Raw genomic sequence first — 20242 nt, 5'->3', positions numbered from 1 at the left:
ACATCAAGGTGGTAGCCAATTTGTAAGCTCAGGTTGAAAAACTCTTTCAATGCATTTGGAACTCTGTTGTTCTCTGAGGTTGTGTAAACTCTTAATTGTGCATTTTTATTTTTTACAAGTAAGGTTTACTCTAAGATAAAAATAATAGATTGAAATTATCTTAGCAAGGAAACTTAACAAGGAAAGTTAGGAATATGAATTTTGAAATTATAATTCTAAGTAGATGGTTTAGAATACGTTTAGTAATCTTGGACAAGTTACTTAATACTCTCCTAGCCTCACCTTTCCTATCTCATATACAGATTTTTATAAAGTTATGATTAAAATGAAAACTGCATTTAAAGTGCTTTCCTGGATACCCAGTTCATGTTCATGTTCAGTGAATTTGTCTCTTAATTGCCAGCTGTTATTACTACTTCACTTGTTGATAGTCTGAGCATTTTCAGTTTCCAATGACTGTTATTTAATCTGTTCCTCCCAGATGTCCCATTTTTAAATTTAGGTGGTATATATTTTAAATTTACTAGATACAAATTCTATGACCTGATTAAAAGGCCTAGTTTATTTTTCTTTTCATATTTCCTGCTTAGAATTAATTGAAGTAAAGCAAATGGTTGTGTAATTGAATGGCTCAGTTGTTTAGACTTCTCAAATTTTCTAACTCAAAATGATAAATGGAAACATTTTGTGGATTTATCTGCCTGCCTAGATATATTTCAAGCATTCTGAAAATAGTTGCATATTAAACTGATGTAAGTATTTAGGTTAGCAAAGAAAGAAAGTTAAGTTCTGGCTCATCACAACTCTGTGATATGGATAAAAGCCCTTAACTTCTCTTAATTTTATTTAGTATGTGAGTATCGTCTAGTTAAATGGTTGATGAAATTTTTTGACCACTATAAACTCAGTATAAGATCTTGTTGTGTTCCACTTCTCCAGCATAAAATAGTCTAAAACACTCAAGTTTCAGTCATTTCCCCCAAACCTGCCTCATTAAAGGGATGCCACTGCATTCCATCAAGTTAAATTTAGTTGAAAGGAAAACCTGTTGTGGAGGTGTTGAAGTTGGAGGAGAAATACTGAATACAAGGCCTTGAGGGTGGTATTATACTTTGGTGAGAGTTTACAGTGGTTTTTGGGATATGGCCCTTAGAATTGTAAGCTAAACTGCTTGAAGTCAGAGGTAATTTGATGAATTTGATATTAATCCCTGTTCACATAACAAAAAGCACTGTATGTTTCTAATATTTTTAGTTAGATAAGATGCACTGGGAAAATATAGGTGGTTATGCACACATGTATGTATTTTGGATTTTTGTTTATGTCTTATTTGAAGGAGAGAGACAAATACATCTTCCACCTGCAGGTTCGTTCTCCAAATGCCTGTCACAGCTGGGGCTGGGTCAGGCTAAAACCAAGAGCCAGAGGAACTCAATGTGGGTCTGCCACCCTGGTGACAGGGACCTGCGTAGTTGAGGCATTCTCTGCTGCCTTCCAGGGTCTGCGTTAGCAGGAAGCTGGGTTGGAAGCAGAGTAGCAGAGACTCAAACCAGGCGTTCTGATAGGGGATGCAAGCCTCCCAGTGTCTTCATTGCGGTAAATGCCCTTCCCTATAAGTGTATATATATATTTACTCATTGACTTTTTTTTTTTAAAGATTTACTTTATTTATTTGAAAGACAGAGTTACAGAGAGAGGTGGAGACAGAGAGAGGTCTTCCATCTGCTGGTTCACTCCCCAGATGGCCACAACGACTGGAGCTGCACCGATCTGAAGCCAGGAGCTTCCTCCAGGTCTCACTGTCTTTCAAAAGTAGAAGATGGCCCAAGTCCTTGGGCCTCTGCCCCCATGGAGACCTGGAGGAGGCTTGAGGCTCCTGGCTCCTGGCTTTGGAGAGAGCTTATTGGTTCTTTCTAGTTTCAGTGATGTGACAGGTCTTACATAAGGGCAGCTCTGGTGTTTAAACCTAATAACAGTGGGGAATAGAAAGGTTATTTTGACTGCTGGGGAGATCTGAGAAGTGACATTTGGGCTAATGAAGGGTACTCAAGACTTTGAAAAACACTTTAGGCTAGAAAGGGAACATTGACAGAAAAGGAACGCACTGGAAATACAGTAGGGAGAAGAATGTTTTGAGGACAGCAAATAGTTTAGAATGATGTAATCATGCTAAAATATTTTAAGTTTTACCCTGTATGAAGAGAAGAGCTGTTAAAGAATTTTAGAAGGGAGCTAGCTTGTTGAGATCTGTGGTTTAGAAAGGCACCTGGTGATTTGGAATAGGAAAGGCACAGATTATGGTAATATGGTTATTTTAGTTGGAGAAGGAAAATTTGGATTGTGAGAACGCCTGCCTTGGGAAGGACATTGTATTAAGAATCAGGCTATGCTGATTCATGAAAAACAGAATGGACTTTGTTGGTGTAAGTGAATCGTAGGCCTTTCAGTTCTGTTCTGTAAGAAGAAACTTCTGGGAGGGCCTTTTCTGATGGGCCTTTCAGTTCTATTCTGTGGGAAGAAATAGGACCAGATAATCTTTGTGCACACCACAGAATTATATTCCCTTTCTCAGAGCAGTTTAATGGTTAAAGTATTTAGATAAATTCTTAGCTAACAAAGAGGATAAAGCAAAATAGCTGGAGATGACTAAAAGATTGGTCATTAAATTGTGATAGAAGCAAGTGCACAGAATTAACATTCTCTGGTGTTTAGTGCATATCCGTGTCCCTAGGTTCAGTCTGCCCTTCATAAGATGTCTTCCTTTCCTCTGTGATTATATTGAGCTGAAAGTGTAACGTGTGTGTGCATATGTGTGTGTGTGTGTATATATATATATATTTAAAGATTTATTTATTTATTTGAAAGGCAGAGTTAGAGAGAGAGAGAGAGATCAATCTTCCATCCACTGATTGACTCCCAAATGGCCACAATGGTCAGGGCTGGGCCAAGTCAAAGCCAGGTGCCAACAGCTTCATCTGGGTGTCCCATGTGAGTGCAGGGACCCAAAAACTTGGGCCATTTTCCACTGCTTTTCCAGGTGCATTAACAGGGTGCTGGATCAGATGTGGAGCTACTGGGACATGAATTAGCACCCATATGGGATGCTAGCATTGCAGGTGGGGGCTCATCCTGTTATGCCACAACATGGGCCTCAAAGTAATATTTGTAGGGGCCGGTGTTGTGGCGCAGTGTGTAGAGCTGCCGCCTGTGATTTGACATCCGTATGAGCACTGGTTTGAGTCCTGGCTGCTCTAGTTCCTACCCAGCTCTCTGCTAATGTGCTTGGGAAAAAGCAGATGATGGCCCCAGTACTTGGGCTCCTGCCACTCAAGTGGGAGACCTGGATGGAGTTCCTTTTTTCGGGCTTCAACCTGGCCCGGCCTTCGCCATCTGGGGGAGTGAACCAGCAGATGGTAGATCTTATTCTCTCCATCTCTCATTCTCTTCCTGTGACTCTGTCTTTCAAATCAGTCAACCAGTCAATCAGTCTTTTTTTTTTTTTTTTAAGTAATATTTTGAGAGGTCATATGAATTAAAAATGTTTGATTTCCTTTTAGAAGAAATAAGTTCTTTTTTGGTGTCTCTAAAAGTATGATTGTGAAATTGTGACATTCCTAAAATTCTTTTAAAGATGTTTAAAATGAACAGTTAGTGGACTAAAATAACTTGTATTTACCTATGGAAGCAGGTTTCTCTTGTCTCCGTGACTGAGAAATTACCCTCCATGTTCCTTAATTTTATGGCTTCGGTAAACAGATTGCTAACAGTACATTTCTAATGAGTAAATTGGGGATTAATTGTAGCTTAGTTTTGAAATTCTTGAAAATGACATCATCTGCTGTTCCTGCGAAACTGTTCGCAGTGTTTAACTGATGTGAAGTGGGGCTTCATTGCATCAGCTTTGCCGTGCTTTTCTGTGCTATGGTGTGCTGCTGTGGGTCTTTTTGTCATGACTGTTGGTATGCGTCAGTTCCACTGGAAGAGTGACAGAGCTCTTCCTCGGGTTCACTTCTCAAATGACACGGATCCCTGACATCCACCTGGGTCTCCCACCCTGCTGCCTTCCCAGGCACATGAGCAGGAAGCTGGATTTCCCAGGTGCAACAGCAGAGATGTGGATTGGAAAGAGGAACAGCCAGGACTCATCCAGTGCTCCAATATGGGAGGCTGGTGTTGCAGGCAGCAGCTTAACCCATTACACATGGCCAGCCCCAAGAGTTATTATTTTTTAAAAGATTTATTTATTTGAAAGGCAGAGTTACACAGGGAGAGAAGGAAGAGAGACAGAGGTCTTCCATCTGCTGATTCACTCCCCAGTTGGCTGCAATGGCTAGAGCTGCTCCAATCTAAACAGGAGCCAAGAGCTTTCTCTGGGTCTCCCATGTGGGTGGAGGGGCTCAAGGATTTGGGCCATCTTCTGTTGCTTTCCCAGGTCATAGCAGAGAGTGGGATTGGAAGTGGAGCAGCCAGGATTCGAACTGGCGCCCATATGGGATGCAGGCACTGTCGGGGGCAGCTTTACCTGCCCCAGAGTTATTTTTTAAATTAAGAAAATTTCCATAGTTGAGAGGCAAAGAGAAATAGACTTCTCGTCAACTGATTTACTCTCCAAATGCTCTGACAGCTGGAGCCAGGCCAGGCTGAAGCCAAAGAACCCAACCCAGGTGTCCCTCCCTGTGGGTGGCAGGGACATGAGCTACTTGAGTCATTATTCACAGGGGGAACATTAGCAAGAAGCTGGAATTGGATTGGAACTGGGACTCAAATTTTGCCCTCACATTTGGGGTACCAGCACCAAGTGGTGTCTTAACCACTAATGCCAAACATACACCATCCCTAAGATAGTTTTAAAATTCATGGGGCTGGCACTGTGGAATAGCAGGTAAAGCTGCCGCTTGCCATGCCAGCATCCCATATGGGCGCCAGTTTGAGTCCCGGCTGATCCAGCCCTCTGCTATGGCCTGGAAAAGCAGTAGAATTTGGCCCAAGCTTGGAAGAAGCTCCTGGCTCCTGGCTTTGGATCGGCACAGCTCCGGGGAGTGGAAGAGCTCTCTCCAGCCTCTCCTTCTCTCTCTGTGTAACTCTTTCAAATAAATAAATAAATAAATAAATAAATAAATAGAAAAAGAAAAAGAAAAAGTGTAATTATACCAACACATGAAAACTAGTGGTTAGGCGTCTTTTGCTTTTTCGAATAACATCAATTGAAGTATATATTTTGTGAACATTCAGAGAATTTTCAAGGAGGAAGAGTAAAAGGTTTCATGAAGGTTTTCACTTGAGGCTAAAGTCAAGAGTAATAAATATTCTTAGGAGAGATGTTTTAAAATTTATTTTATTATTTTCATTTAAAATGAAATATTTGCACTTAATTTAAGGCTAAGTAAAATACTATATATTCCATTTCAAATAGCTGACTTGTTCCTAGTTTTGACAACTGTTCTTTGACATTTATTATTTTGTTCTGCCTTATTTTTACTTTTCTAGATGGCTGGAATTATATGAGGTCTTATTTATTTGTTTTATTTTATTTTATTTGAGAGAGTTACAGACAGTGAGAGAGAGACAGAGAGAAAGGTCTTCCTTCCGTTGGTTCACCGCTCCCAAATGGCCACAATGGCCGGAGCTGCGCTGATCTGAAGCCAGGAGCCAGGTGCTTCCTCCTGGTCTCCCATGCGGGTGCAGGGCCCAAGCACTTGGTCCATCCTCCACTGCCATCCTGGGGCCACAGCAGAGAGCTGGACTGGAAGAGGAGCAACTGGGACTAGAACCCGGCGCCCATATGGGATGCCAGCACTTCAGGCGGAGGATTAACCAAATGAACCACGGCAGCAGCCCCTAACTGAGATTTTAAAAGGGAGAATGTCTTGCTGAAAATTAGTGTTAGAAAATCACTCATAGTTCTGGACATTTTCACTGCTAAATGAAATTTCTACCTTGAAGTTTGCAACTGTTACTTGTGGAGAAATCTAATAAAGGTCAAGTAGTGGTTTTATTAACTAATTAAATAGTCTTTTTTTTTAAATTTTATTTGTTTATTTTTTGGACAGGCAGAGTGGACAGTGAGAGAGAGACAGAGAGAAAGGTCTTCCTTTTCCATTGGTTCACCCTGCAATGGCTGCTGTGGCTGGCGCACTGCGCTGATCCGAAGCCAGGAGCCAGGTGCTTCTCCTGGTCTCCCATGCAGGTGCAGGGCCCAAGGACTTGGGCTTTCCTTTTCGGCTTTCTCAGGCATGTTAGCAGAGAGCCAGACTGGAAGTGGAGCAGCTGGGACTCGAACCAGTGCCCATTTGAGATGCCAGCACTGCAGGTGGAAACTTTATGCACTAAGACGTAGCCCTGCCCCCTGGTACCTAAAATCTTTTTTTTTTTTTTTTTAAATTATGTACTTAGTGAGAGAGGGTTTAATGGAAAGTGTATCTGTAGTACTTGAAAAACATTAGGTCTTGCCTCATTTTGAGGACTGTTTGAAATACTACTGTGCAGAAGAAAACATCATGCTCATTCCTTGGGAAATGCAATTTTGGGGCTGTTTGGCATCAGCGGGTAAAAGTTCAGCAACCTGTGCTTTGCAGATTAACTCCCCTCCCCCCATTCTTTTTTCTTTCTTTCCATTTTCATCATGGTAGAGAAACAGCAGAGGCCAGGGAAGGGCTCACATTTTGAAACACATTCCATTTTTGGCTGCTGTGTAGTTTGCTTTGTTACTTCACAATAAGCTACACATAACTCTGTCTTGGGGTCATATTAGCCAAGCTATTTCTGTGCTAAATATGGAAAAGTGTCCGCTTACTAATTACTCTGGGGGCTTACCTCCCATGTTGGAGATCTATAAACAGGTTAGTTTCCTTATTTGTCGAGTGCTGCATTTTCTTAAGGCTCTTTTTTTTTTTTTTCCTTTTAAAGTGTGGTGGTTGTTAGTGGTAAGGTCCTGTATGTAAATAGGCACTCCATTTTGAAAACAGGTGGTGGGCTGACATGTGTTTGCTGTGTATCAGGAGCTCTGCTTTCATTTAAGAGGCTCCGCTGCTACAGAAGCGAGAAATAAGTAGACTTAGTTCTGAGAGCCGGAGAGGAGAGGAGAGCTCATGGTGTACTGGCTTGGCAGCCCCTGCATCTGATACTGTGGGGGAAGCTAGCAACTGCTTGTTTGCAACTGGAACTAGCCTAAACTGGAATCATCCAGTTTGAGTTGGCTGCTTGCCACCTCCACAGGCTTCCTTGTTTTGCCAGCGGTTCTGCCAGGCCTTTAGTCCAGAGGTGGGGCAGGAGGACGGGCTGCAGCGCGGAGACTGGGCAGGCAGTGGGAGAGGCAGGGCAGATTACCTGTGCCCCTTGGCCTAGGGCTGCCCGTTAACCCGGGTTTATTCCTGGGAGGAGGAGGTGTTTCACATCCAACCAAGGATCAACGCCTGAGACTAGAAGCTGAAGTCTTCCTTCGGCCGGTCTCTCCCTTAACCCCCTTGCTTTCATAGTAGCTTTTTTCTTCTGCCCTTTAGAAGCAGAGCTTAAAAAACAGCATGTGTCCTACCACTGCTTGGCTACATCACAGCGAGGTCGTGCAGGAACTTGGCTTTGAGTTAGGTTTGATTGTTTGGAGTAAAAGAACTGTCTCTCCCTTACCTTTTGTCATTCTTTTCACTGCAGTTGTCTTGAGGGTATTTTTGGTTTGTTAGGTGAAAGGGGTTAGTTAAACTAGGTTTGAGGGTAAAGTTGTACCTTACTATGTTGTGGGTTTTAATTTGATGTAAATTTTTCCCAAAAATTGCTTTAAAAATTAACAAAAAAAACTTAGCAAGGTAAAATTCTAAAAAAAAATGAATTTCTAAGTTAAAAATGCCACACCAAATTGTATTTGTTTGACTTGGAAGCAAAATATTTAAGCCCTTTAAAAAATATTGTGCTTAAAATGTGAATTTTTTACATTGAGACTACTTTGTGCACAAGGAGCTTCTTTGTCAGTTTCCTCTCTGAGAGATAGGTTTAAGTTACTAAACATGGCCTAATTTCTGATTAGTGAACACCAGAGTTTCTTAGAGGTATTAAGGTAAAGAAAATCACAAATTAGAAATGCGTTTATTTTTGTGTTACTGGATGCTATATAGAAAATGTAAGTTTTCATAGCTTTGCTTAGTTTTAAGCTTTTAGAATGAGACTAAACCTCTGTTAGTCATTTTTACTCAGGATAAAATTTTACTCATTCAGTGCAGTTTGGTGACTTGTTCTGTTTTACCCCTTTTGGGTTGTTTTCACTTGGAGGCTATCTGGTCACTTCAGAAGCTATGGTACAGTTTCAACTTACAGACAATCTGAACAGGGAATCATCTGTGCCCAGAAAGAAAAATGGGCATTGTTACTTTAAACAGCATATTCTGAAGTTCAGAATTAGCCAAGATTTCATTATAAGCAATAACCCCCCCCACCCCCCACTTTAAAAAGATTGATTTATCTATCTGAAAGGGAGAGAAAGATATCTCTATTTGCTGGTTCATTTGGCTCACTCTCCAAATGCCTACAGTAAGCCAGGAGCCTGGAACTCCATTTGGGTTTACCACATGGGTGGCAGGGGCCCAAGCTGTTCTCTGCTGCTTTCCCAAGTTCAGGGATCGGAAGTGGAATGGCTGGAACTTGAACTGGGATGTTGGTGTCATAGGCAGAGGCTTAACCCACTGTGCCACAATGGCAGCGTTCCTCCCACCCCTTTAAATATATATATATCTTAGAAGACAAACTGGGATTATGTTTATCTACAAAGGGTGGTCTTATGAGTTGTTTTATGGTTGCTTCCCTTGTGAGCAAATGAAAAGAGTACCCTCTGGTAACTTACTGAAACCATTAAGACATTCATTAAATTATATGTTACTGAAGGGTACTGCTGCCAGAAATTATGTCATTGTCTGCATGGAACATCTTAGACATACTTTTATAGTAAGTAAACTTCTTTCCAGGTAGACAAAATAATGAAATACCTTTTAACATTTCTTTATAGAGTATGGGTGATCATATTTTTTAGACATTGAGTATATTTAAACTCAGAATCTCAGAAGCTTTGGTGTGAAAGAGAGTAAAATTTGAAAAATGAGCTCAGATGAGGGTGGTAAAATATTTTCTTACAAATAAATGGAAAAGCACTAAAAAGTTTGATAAAATAGAGTCAGACTTTTTTTTTTTTTTTTTTAAGATTTACTTTACTTATTTAAGAGAATTACAGAGAGGAGAGACAGATGTTCCATCTGCCGGTTTACTCTCCAGATGGCCACAATAAGCAGGGTTGGGACAGGCCGAAGCCAGGAGCCCAGAGCTGAGCCATCTTCTCCTACATTCCCAGGCCACCAGCAGGGAGCTGGATCAGAAACAGAGCACCGGACTCAAAACAGTATCTAAATGGGATGCCTGTGCCACAGGCCACAGCTTAACTTTCTGTGTCCCAGTGCCTGCCCCCTGAGCTAGGCATTCTTAGAATTTGGCCTAGTTAATAAACGTTTCACTTTCTCTTAGAGCCATTAAGTTAAAACTTTTTTCCCTCTTCTTTTGCTTGTGTGAATTGTTGGTATAATTCAACTTCTACAAAATAAGAGATGAGTTTTTGCTTGCCCCCCCTTTTTTTTTTTAATTATTGACAGTGATTAGTGTTGTGGCACAGTGAGTTAAGACTCCCCTTCAACACTGACATACCTTATAAGAGCACCAGATCAAGTCCAGGCTCTCCTTGCTAATATGCCTGGGAAAGCAGCAGAAGAGGGCACAAGTGCTTGGGCCACTGCCATACACGTGGGAGATCCAGATGGAGTTCTGGATCCTTGGCTGTCCCAACCCTGCCCTTGGCTGCCATTTGAGGTGAGAGCCAGCAAATGGAGGATCTCTGTCTTTCCTCTCTCTGCAACTCTGTATTTCAAATAATTTTTTAAAAAATCAACAGATAATTTGCCAAGTCTGATATGATAAATACCCTGAAACTGTTTCACCTTTTTTTTTTTTTAAAGATTTATTTATTTATTTGAAAGTCAGAGTTACACAGAGAGAGGAGAGGCAGAGAGAGGTCTTTCATCCAGTGGTTCACTCTCCAATTGGCCGTAACGGCCGGAGCTGTGCCAGTCCAAAGCCAGAAGCCAGGAGCTTCTTCTGGGTCTCCCACATGGTTGCAGGGGCCCAAGGACTTGGGCCATCTTCTGCTGCTTTCCAAAGCCAAAGCAGAGAGCTAGATTGTAAGTGGAGTAGCTGGGTCTGGAACCAGCGCCCATATGGGATGCTGGCGCTTCAGGCCAGGGTGTTAACCTGTTGCACCACAGTACTGGTCCCTTCTATCTTTTTTTTATTCCAGTAATTTTCTGTTTTTAAAGAGAATATTTATGCTTTTAGAAATGATTTTCCAAACTTGTTGGAGCTCTCCGAAATTATAAATACATGATTCTATTCAGATGACATTTTGATGTTAAGTTTAAATGTACTGGATGGGTGCTGTTGCACAATGGGTTAAAGCCCCAGCCTACAGCACTGGCATCCCATATGGGCGTTGATTTTAGTCCCAGCTGCTCCATTCCTGATCCAGCTCCCTGCTAATGTGCCGGGGAAAGCAGCAGAGGATGGCCCAAATCCTTGGACCGCCGCATCCATGTGGGAGACTCAGAAGAAGCTCTTGGCTCCTTGGCTTCAGATCAGCTCAGCTCTGGCCATTGTGGCCAGAGTGAACTAGCGAATGGAAGACCTCTTTCTCTGTCTCTATGTCTCTCTGTAACTCTGTCTTCCAGATAAATAAAATAAAGCTTTAAACTATTTTTTAAGAAGTTTAAATGTGCTAAATATCTAAAATGTGATCTCCCATAAATGACACTCTGTTAGGTCCACATGCATTCTGGGCTGCACTTAAGCGTTGTTTCATTGTTGAAAGCCTTGCAGTGGGGCTGGCGCCGCGGCTCACTAGGCTAATCCTCCACCTTGCAGCGCCGGCACACCGGGTTCTAGTCCTAGTCAGGGCGCCGGATTCTGTCCCGGTTGCCCCTCTTCCAGGCCAGCTCTCTGCTGTGGCCAGGGAGTGCAGTGGAGGATGGCCCAAGTGCTTGGGCCCTGCACCCCATGGGAGACCAGGAGAAGCACCTGGCTCCTGCCATTGGATCAGCACGGTGCAGCATCCATTGGAGGGTGAACCAACGGCAAAGGAAGACCTTTCTGTCTGTCTCTCTCTCTCACTGTCCACTCTGCCTGTCAAAAAAAAAAAAAAAAAAAAAAAAAAAACTTGCAGTGGCCTAACATCTATTTAAAGGATGATATATATGCTTGTCTGTTGAGGAAGTTTTTGCTTCTAGGAGGAGGCTGTCTTATACTGTAACTACTAGCCACACGAGGCTATTGAGTACTGTGGCCAGGCTGTGCACCAGTACTGACTGACACTGTAACATGGACGAACCTCAGAAACATGCCGAGTACAGAAGTCAGAAAAAAAGACTACCATGTCTGTGGAATGTCCAGGGTAGGTAAATCTATAGGAAAAAAGTAGATTGGTAGTTGCCTGCAGTTGGGAGAGGAAGAATGTGACTGCTAAGGGGCCGGCACGTGGCTTACTTGGCGAATCTTCTGTCTTGGCACTGGCATCCCGTATGGGTGCTGGGTTCTAGTCCTGGTTGCTCTCCTTCCACTCAGCTCTCTGCTGTGGCCCGGGAGGGCAGTGGAGGATGGCTCAAGTGCTTGGGCCCTGTACCCGCATGGGAGACCAGGAAGAAGCACATGGCTCCTGGCTTCAGATTGGCGCAGCGCCAGTCGTAGCGACCATTTGGGGAGTGAACCACTGGAAGGAAGACCTTTCTCTGTCTCTCTCACTGTCTATAACTCTACCTGTCAAATAAATTAAAAAAAAAAATGTGACTGCTAAATAGTATGATTTTTCTTTCTGGGGTTATAAAAATGCACTAAAATTATATTATGCTGAGGGTTGCATAACTACATATATAGTTATATATATATAAATATACTAAAACCCATTAATTGTCTACTTTTAAGCAGATGAATTTTATGGTTGAAATTATATCTCAAAAGAACTATTTAAAAATATACACACAAGATTTTAAAATCCTGGTTAAGAAAAGCTTTTAAAATTTTTATGTTGATTACATGTTTAAATAGTATTTTTAATATATTAAGTTAAATAAAATATCATTAAAATTAATTTTACATGTTTCTTCCCAAAATGTGGTTGGTATTTAATGATTTAAACTTACACAAGTATTTGTGGCTTACGCTAAGTTTCTTTTGGACAGCACTATGTAGAAGCAAGTTTTTTAATTTTGTTTTTATTATTTTTTAAAGTTTATTTTTTCAAAAAGAGTTGGAGAGGGAAGAAGAGACAAGGGAGAGATCTTCCATCTGCTGGTTCACTGCCCAAATGGCTTCATCGGCCAGAAAGCTGGGCCAGGCTGGAGCCAGGAACTTCATCTGGATCTCCCACGTGGGTGTAGTAGCCCAACCATTTGGGCCATCTTCTACTGCTTCCCCAGGTGCACCAGTAGGGATCTGGATCAGAACTCTGGTAGCCAGCACTCGAACTGGCTCCTATACAGGATGCTGATGCTGTGGGCGGTGGCAACCAAAGCAAGTTATATTGAGATATAATGTCACATAGTAATGTGTGCATTGATTTAGTGTTTTTAATTTTGCTTAGAGTGTTGGGGCCAGGTTGAGGTGTAGTGGGTAAAGCCACTACCTGTAGTGCTGGCATCCCATATGGGCACCGGTGTGAGGCCTGACTGCTCCACTTCCAATCCAGCACTCTGCTATGGCCTGGGAGGGTGGTGGAGGATGGCCCAAGTCCTTGGGCCCCTGCACCTGCAAGGGAGACCTGGAGGAAGCTCCTGGCTTCTGGCTTCTGATTGGCCCAGCTTCTGCCATTGCAGCCATTTGGGGAGTGGAAGACTTCTGTCTCTCTGCTTTTGCCTCTGCCTCTCTGTAACTCTTCCTTTCAAGTGAATAAATAAATCTTTAAAAAAAAATAGTATTTTTCTTTTATTTCCCAAACCTTTTCTATCCTCTTGGAAATTAACAATTAACAGAAAAGTCTTTTGGGACTCTTAATGACTGAAATATAAACTGTTTCCAGATTTCCCTCTTCAAGAAATGTAGTATTGGATAGACAGAAATGCTTGTTGGTTTTAGAGTAGCCAAGGGAATGTCTCAGTTCTTGAAGAAACTTTAACATAAAAAAAAAAATAGAGCTACAGGGGGCTGGGAACAAGGAGATAGAGAGAAAGAGAGACACAGAGAACTGTCTTCCATCCATGGGTTCACTTCTCAAATGGCCCCAATGGCCAGGGCCAGTCCAGGCCTAAGCCAGGAGCCAGGAACTCTGAAATCCATGTGGGTCTCCCATGTGGGTGGTAGGGACTGAAGTATTTGAGTTGGTATCAGCTGCATCCCAGGAGTATTGGCAGGGAACTGGATCAGAAGCTGAGTGGCTGACTCAAACCTTAGTACTCTGATAGAGGGATGCAGGTGTTGTGGCAGCCTTGCTACAAAGCTTACCCCTTAAAGTATCTTTTTTTAAAAAGATTTATTTATTTATTTGAAAGGCAGAGTCACAGAGAAGCAGAGGCAGAGAGAGAGAGGTCTTCCATCCATTGGTTCACTCCCCAGATGGCTGCAGCGGGCCAAAGCTGCGCCAATCTGAAGCCAAGAGCCAGGAGTTTCTTCATGGTCTCCCTTGTGGGTGCAGGGGCCCCAGCATCTAGGCCATTTTCTACTGCTTTCCCAGGCCATAGCAGAGAGCTGGATCGGAAGTGGAGCAGCCAGCCCTCGAATGGGCGCCCATATGGGATGCAGGCACTGCAGGAGTTGGATCTACCTGCTACACCACAGTGCCGCCGCCCCCTTAAGGTATTTTTAAGTGATGGCTAACACTTCTGATAGAAATTTAAAATGGGTCTGTTAAATGCAGTGGAAGTCTGGTATTGGAATTAGAAGACACATAATTAATAGACGTGGAGTTTTTTCTGGACATGATTTATTTACTCAAACTGAAGTTCTGTACTTGTTATGTTGCTTTCTGTCGTGGTTGGAAGGGACAGACTAGCTTTCTGAGTATGCTGTTGTTATGATTAGAGTCATCTTGAACTGTAACTTTGTCACTGGAAGAAACTGCTAAGAGATTGTTCTGTTTAAGCAGAATAGCTTTTGGGTTGGGATTTCTTTCTGAGTAGTTAATAGTCATTTATGAATGAATAAAACAATTGTATCAAATTGTAGATGGCTTAGGCTTCCAGCTGGGAAGTTAGATGCCTTTCAGGTAACCTCTTGGGCCTGGAACCACCACCCTAGTGGAGAGTTCAGAAGTGGACAGAAACTGCGTTTTCATTCTGAATAGGAGGGAGATTTAATTAGCTACCAACTTAAACGAGAAAAGTTCAGAACCCCAAAACAAAGTTCAAATTTTCTTGTGGATTTGATGAAGGCTGTTATTTGTATGTACCATTTAGAATTAAAAAACATGTCACTTAATCTCTGAACATTCTTGGCTTATGCCTTTTGAAGCATTTTAGTTGTTGATACAAGAAATGTATATGATTTTATATATTATGTGCTTAAGGGAAAGAGGAACTTCCACTATGTGATAATTGACAGTTTGCAAATTCTTGTCTGTCATTCTCTTGAAAAGACACCCCTTTACAGAAAGCTTCTTGTTTCTCAGGTAGACTGTGCTTTCAAGGAGCATGCTTTTGGCTTGAATTACTTGAATAGCAAGTTGTTTTTTTTTTTTTTTTTTTTTTTTTTTTTTGACAGGCAGAGTGGACAGTGAGAGAGAGAGAGACAGAGAGAAAGGTTTTCCTTTTGCCGTTGGTTCACCCTCCAATGGCCGCCGCTGCAGCCGGCGCACCGCGCTGATCCAATGGCAGGAGCCAGGATCCAGGTGCTTTTCCTGGTCTCCCATGGGGTGCAGGGCCCAAGCACTTGGGCCATCCTCCACTGCACTCCCTGGCCATAGCAGAGAGCTGGCCTGGAAGAGGGGCAACCGGGACAGAATCCGGCGCCCTGACTGGGACTAGAACCCGGTGTGCCGGCGCCGCAAGGTGGAGGATTAGCCTAGTGAGCCACGGCGCCGGCCGAATAGCAAGTTTTTTGAGACTTAGGGGATTGCCAACAATGTAATGATCCAGCCCACCCAGCTTCTTTGGATTTTAAAAGTACTTTAGAGCTAAGGTTGTTTTGGATAGTGCAAATACTTAGAAGCATAATTTTTCACTTTGCCCCACTATCCATTTTTTACTTAACAGAATCTGTTTGCAGAATCTGACTACATATATGACCAAAAAGAGACAATTTGAACATGAAATGGCAAAGAAGTACTTAGTGATGAGGTCTCTGTTAGTTGGTTACGTTACAGTTCTTACAGTCAGGGGAATTTTAGGATCGAGTAGCGTCCTTGAGAAAATGTCACATGATTCATTGTAATAGACTTAACAAAACCATAGCCTCTTTCCATTTTTGCTATTTTTATCAAAACTGTAGATTCTCAGATACCATTATACAAGTATTACTTTTTTAATGTCAATCTTGTAAGACTTCAGTTTTTTGTTTGTTTGTTTGTTTTTGGTTTTTAAAGATTTACAGAGTTGGGGCTGGCACTGTGGCGTAGCGGATTAAAGCTCTGACCTGAAGCACCGGCATCCCCTATGGGTACCAATTCTAATCTTGGTTGCTCCTCTTCTGATCCAGCTCTCTGCTATGGCCTGGGATAGCAGTGGAAGATGGCCTAAGTCCTTGGGTCCCTGCACCCACGTGGGAGACCTGGAGGAAGCTCCTGGCTCCTTGCTTTGGATTGGCACAGCTCTGTCTTTTGCAGCCATCTGGGGAGTGAACCAACGTGATGGAAGACCTCTTTCTCTGGCTCTACCTCTCTCTCTGTAACTCTGCCTTTCAAATAAATAAAATCTTAAAAAAAAAGAAAAGAAAAGAAAGATTTTCAGAGTTAACAGACTCAGAGAGAGAGGGAGAGAGAGAAACCTTCTATCTGCTGGTTCACTCCTCGGATGGCTACAACTGGTCCAGGCCAAAGCCAGGAGTCCAGAACTCCATCTGGGTTTCCCACATGAATGGTAGGGGCCCAGGTACTTGGGCCATGTTCCGTTCATTTCCCAGGTGCATTAGCAGGGAACTGGATTGGAAGTAGAGCAGCTGGCATGCAAACCAGCACTTACATGGGCTGCCAGTGTAGCAGGGACAGCTTTAATCTGCTGCATCACAGTGCTGGCCCCCGAAATTTTTAATTGAGGGGAGATATATGCAATACAAAATGTGCCATTTTAGCCACTTTTAAGGGTTTGGTTCTGTGCCATTAGTATATTTGTATTGTACAACTATTATCACTGTCCATCTTTAGAACTTTTTCATCATTAAACAATGACCATCCTCCCTCTCTCTTTATCTCCAGTGATAACTATTCTTTGTTTCCATGTATTTTTAAAAAATATTTATTTGAAAGGCAGAGTTACATAGAGATCTTTCATCTATTTCTTCACTCCCCAAATGGCTGCAGCAGCCAGGGCTGGGCCAGGCTGAAGCTAGAAGCCTGGAACTCCATCTGGGTCTCCCATGTGGGTGGCAGGCGCCCAGCCAATGAAAGCAGTCTTTCATCGCTTTCCTGGGCACAGTAACAGGAGCTGGAATAGAAGCAGAACAGCTGGAACTGGAACCAACACTCATGGAATGCCAGCCTTACTGTGCTGCCGTGCTAGTCCCTCTGTGTATCCCTCCCCCACTCCTTTTTTTTTTTTCTGAGAAAGATTTATTTATTTATTTATTTATTTGAAAGGCAGAGTTACAGAGTGAGAGAGAGAAAGAGATCTTCTGTCTTCTGGTTCACTTTCCAAATGGCTGCAATGGCCAGGGTTGGATTACATTGAAGTCAGGAGCTTTATCTTGGTCTCCTACATGGGTGCCAGGGTCTGGGGACTTGGACCATCTTTGCTGCTTTCTCAAGTACATTAGCAGGATCTGAAGTGGAGCAGCAGGAGGAACCAGTACCCACGTGGGATGCCGGTTCTGCAGGTGCTGCTTTACCTGCCACGCCAGAGTGCTGGCCCCTCTGTATGTTCCTTAAAAGATTTTCATTGATCGATTGGAAAGGCAGAGTGACGTACACATGCACACGTGTGTGCACACGAACACAGATCTTTTGCTGGTTTACTCCCCAAATGGTCCCAGTGTCTGGGACTGGGCCAGGCCAAAATCAGAAATCAGGAACTCCATCCTCGTCTCTCTTGTGGGTAATTGGGGTCCAGATACTTGGGCCATCGTCTGCTGCCCTTCCTAGGAGTGTTAGCAGGGAGCTAAATCAGAAGTGGACTAGCCAATACTTTAATTGGCATTCTGATACAGGATGCCAACATCCTGTGTCTTAACTCAGTGAGTCACAATGCCAACCATGAAGGCTTCTCTCAAAAAATTGTTTGTAAGGCAGAGTGATAGAGATCTTCCCTTTGCTGGTTCACTCCCCAAACAGCTGTGGCTGAGTCAGGCTGACACCAGGAGCCAGGAACTCCATCCAGGTCTCTTGTGCATGAGTGGCAGGAGCCAAGTACTTAGGCCTTTTTCTGTTGCATTCCTGGGAGCATTAGCAGGGAGCAGCTGGGACTTGAACCAGCGCTCCATGGGATGCTGGTGTCACAAGTGGTGTGTTAAACCACTGTTCCACAACACAGGCCCAGGAACTCCATCTAGGTTTGCCATGTGGTTAGCAGGGGACTCAGGTACCTAGTTTGTCATTACCACCTTCCCAGGTGCATGAGAGAGAGAGAGAGAGAGCGCTGATCAGGAGCCAGGGGCTTCTTCCGTGTCTCCCATGCTGGTGCAGGGGCCCAAGCACTTGTGTCATCTTCTACTGCTTTCTCAGGCCATCAGCAGGGAGCTGGATTGGAAGTGGAGCAGCTGGGACTCGAACTGGCGCCCATATTTATGCCAGCACCACAAGCAGATGCTTAACCTACTATGCCACAGCGCTGGCCCCAATAACTGCATTCTGACGTGGGATTCTGGCATCCCAAGCTGCAGCTTAATCTGCTGTACCACACACCCAGCTCTGTTTAACATGTTGGTGTACTTGATACTTAAATACTTGGATTTGAGGTCTAGATAGAAACTAGGAGAACTCAAGGAAAGTTAATTTCTGAAGTCTAAATGTTCTAAGAAATTCTTAGGAGTTTAATTATCACTAATTAGCAATAGAAGCTGATTACAATATGAAAAACTGTTGATGATTATCATTCTTTTTCTGCCTCTGTATTTGTCTAATAGAGAAAGCTTCACTTACTTGTCAGTTTCACTTTCACTCAGTTAATCATTATCATTCTTTTATCAGATGTTTTCCCATTAGAAATCCTTGTAGTCTGATTATAGAAGAAATCTAATAGACTAAGCAAAGTTGAAGTTAAAGTATTGTTTCATGATAAAAATGTATTTTTGCTCTTTAATATGTATGGTTCCTCTCAATAATAAATACCCCAAAATTAAAGAATTTAAACAACTCCTCACTAATTTTGGCTCTAAGAGCTTCCTTTATACAGTTGAACCTGCAGTGTTTTCTCTAGTTGTTTTGTAATAGCTGTTAGATTCATTTGTAATAGAGTCGACTCATTGTTCTGATGTCATCTCTTAGGAATTTTACCTGGGAAAGACAGAGTTTTGAGACCCCGTGGTTCAGCAGAACCTTAGGGACTTTTTCTATGGAACTGGAAGAATGACTGACTGTATTTTATTTGTACATTGTATGTAGGGGTGGGGAAGTAAAATTTAAAAAAAATTTAAATTATTTTTAAGGACTTATTTATTTGAAAGAGAGAGAGAATCTTCCATTCCCTGGTTTATTCCCCAAATGGCCACAATGGCTGGAGCTGGGACAGTCCAAAGTCAGGAGCCAGGAGCTTCTTCTGGGTCTCCCATGTGGTTGCAGGGGCCTTAGGATGTGGGCTATCCTCTATTGCTTTCCTAGGTGCATTAGTGGGGATTGGATCAGAATTGGAACAGCCGGACTCGAACCAGCACCATATGGGATGCTGGTGCCACAGGCTGTGGCTTTAACCTGCTGTGCCACAGCTCCGGCCCCAAGTAAAATTTTTGAAATGTACCATTTGAAAAACAATTTTTAAGTGTGTAGTTCCACAGCATTACCATATTCACATTGTTGTGCAGTCATTACCATCATCCGTCTCCAGAACTTTTTAATTTCCCCAAATGAAACTGACCCATTAAGCAACAATCCCATTTCTCCATTCTACCAACTGCAGCCACTGTTCTGCTTTCTGTCTCTAGGAGTTCAACTACTCTTAGTACCACATACATGGTACAAATGGAATTTTACTGTATACAGTCATACAATTTTCTTTTTGTGTCTGGTTACTTCAGTTAGCATGGTTTCTTGAAAGTTCATCCATGTTGTAGCATGTATTAGAATCTCCTTTTTAAGAGAAACACATACACACTGAATTTTATTGCACTTTAAATATTTTATTTGAAAGGTAGAGTTAGAGAGGGAGAGATACAGAGGGAGATCTTCCATCCGCTGGTTCACTCCCCAGGTGGTTGCAATGGCTGGGGCTGAGCCAGGCTGAAGCCCATGAGCTAGGAGCTTAATCTGGGTCTCCCACATGGGTGCAGGGGCCCATTAGGAGGGAGCTGTACTGGAAGTGGAACAGCCAAGGCTCTGACTGGTACCCATATGGGTTGCTGGCATCGCAGGCGGCGGCTTTCTGTTACGCCACAGTGCCAACCCACGCACTATGTTTTGCTTATCCATTCATCTGTCAATGGACATTTGGGATGTACAGGTACCTATTCAAGTCCCTGTTTTCCATTCTTTTGGACATATAACCACAAGTAGAATTGCTGAGTCACATGGAAATTCTGTGTTTAATTTTTTGGGGAACTGCCACACTGTTTTCCATAGTGTTTGTACCATTTTACCTTCTCACCATCAATGAACAAGGGTTCCAACTTCTTACATCCTTTTAAGCAGTTATTTTTCTGCTTTTGTTTTTAAAGATTCATTTATTTATTTGAAAGGGCCAGAGAGCTCTCTTTCACTTTTTGGTTCTCTCCCCACCAATGGCTGCAACAGCCAGTGCTAGGCCAGACTGAAAGTTAGGAGCCAAAATCTGCCTGAGTCTTTACCATGGGTAGTGGGGACTCTCTTACTTGGGCCATCATCCGCTGCTTCCTAGACACATTAGGAAGGTGGATTGAAAGTGTAGTAGCTGTACCTGAATTG

At 42.8% G+C, this 20242-nt stretch overlaps 1 protein-coding gene across 3 annotated transcripts in view; it reads left to right on the top strand.

Moving 5' to 3' along the window:
- SPEN (spen family transcriptional repressor) overlaps positions 1 to 20242 on the top strand; it is a 93481-nt gene that overhangs the window by 31402 nt on the left and 41837 nt on the right. The gene's annotated exons all lie outside the window — the stretch shown is intronic.

Source organism: Oryctolagus cuniculus, chromosome 7 (genome assembly GCF_051225735.1).
Source record: "Oryctolagus cuniculus isolate XC-2025 breed Fujian yellow rabbit chromosome 7, ASM5122573v1, whole genome shotgun sequence".
NCBI lineage: Eukaryota > Metazoa > Chordata > Mammalia > Lagomorpha > Leporidae > Oryctolagus > Oryctolagus cuniculus.
The sequence above is the reverse complement of the archived record's forward strand: the minus strand, read 5'-3'. Positions and strand labels throughout refer to the sequence as shown.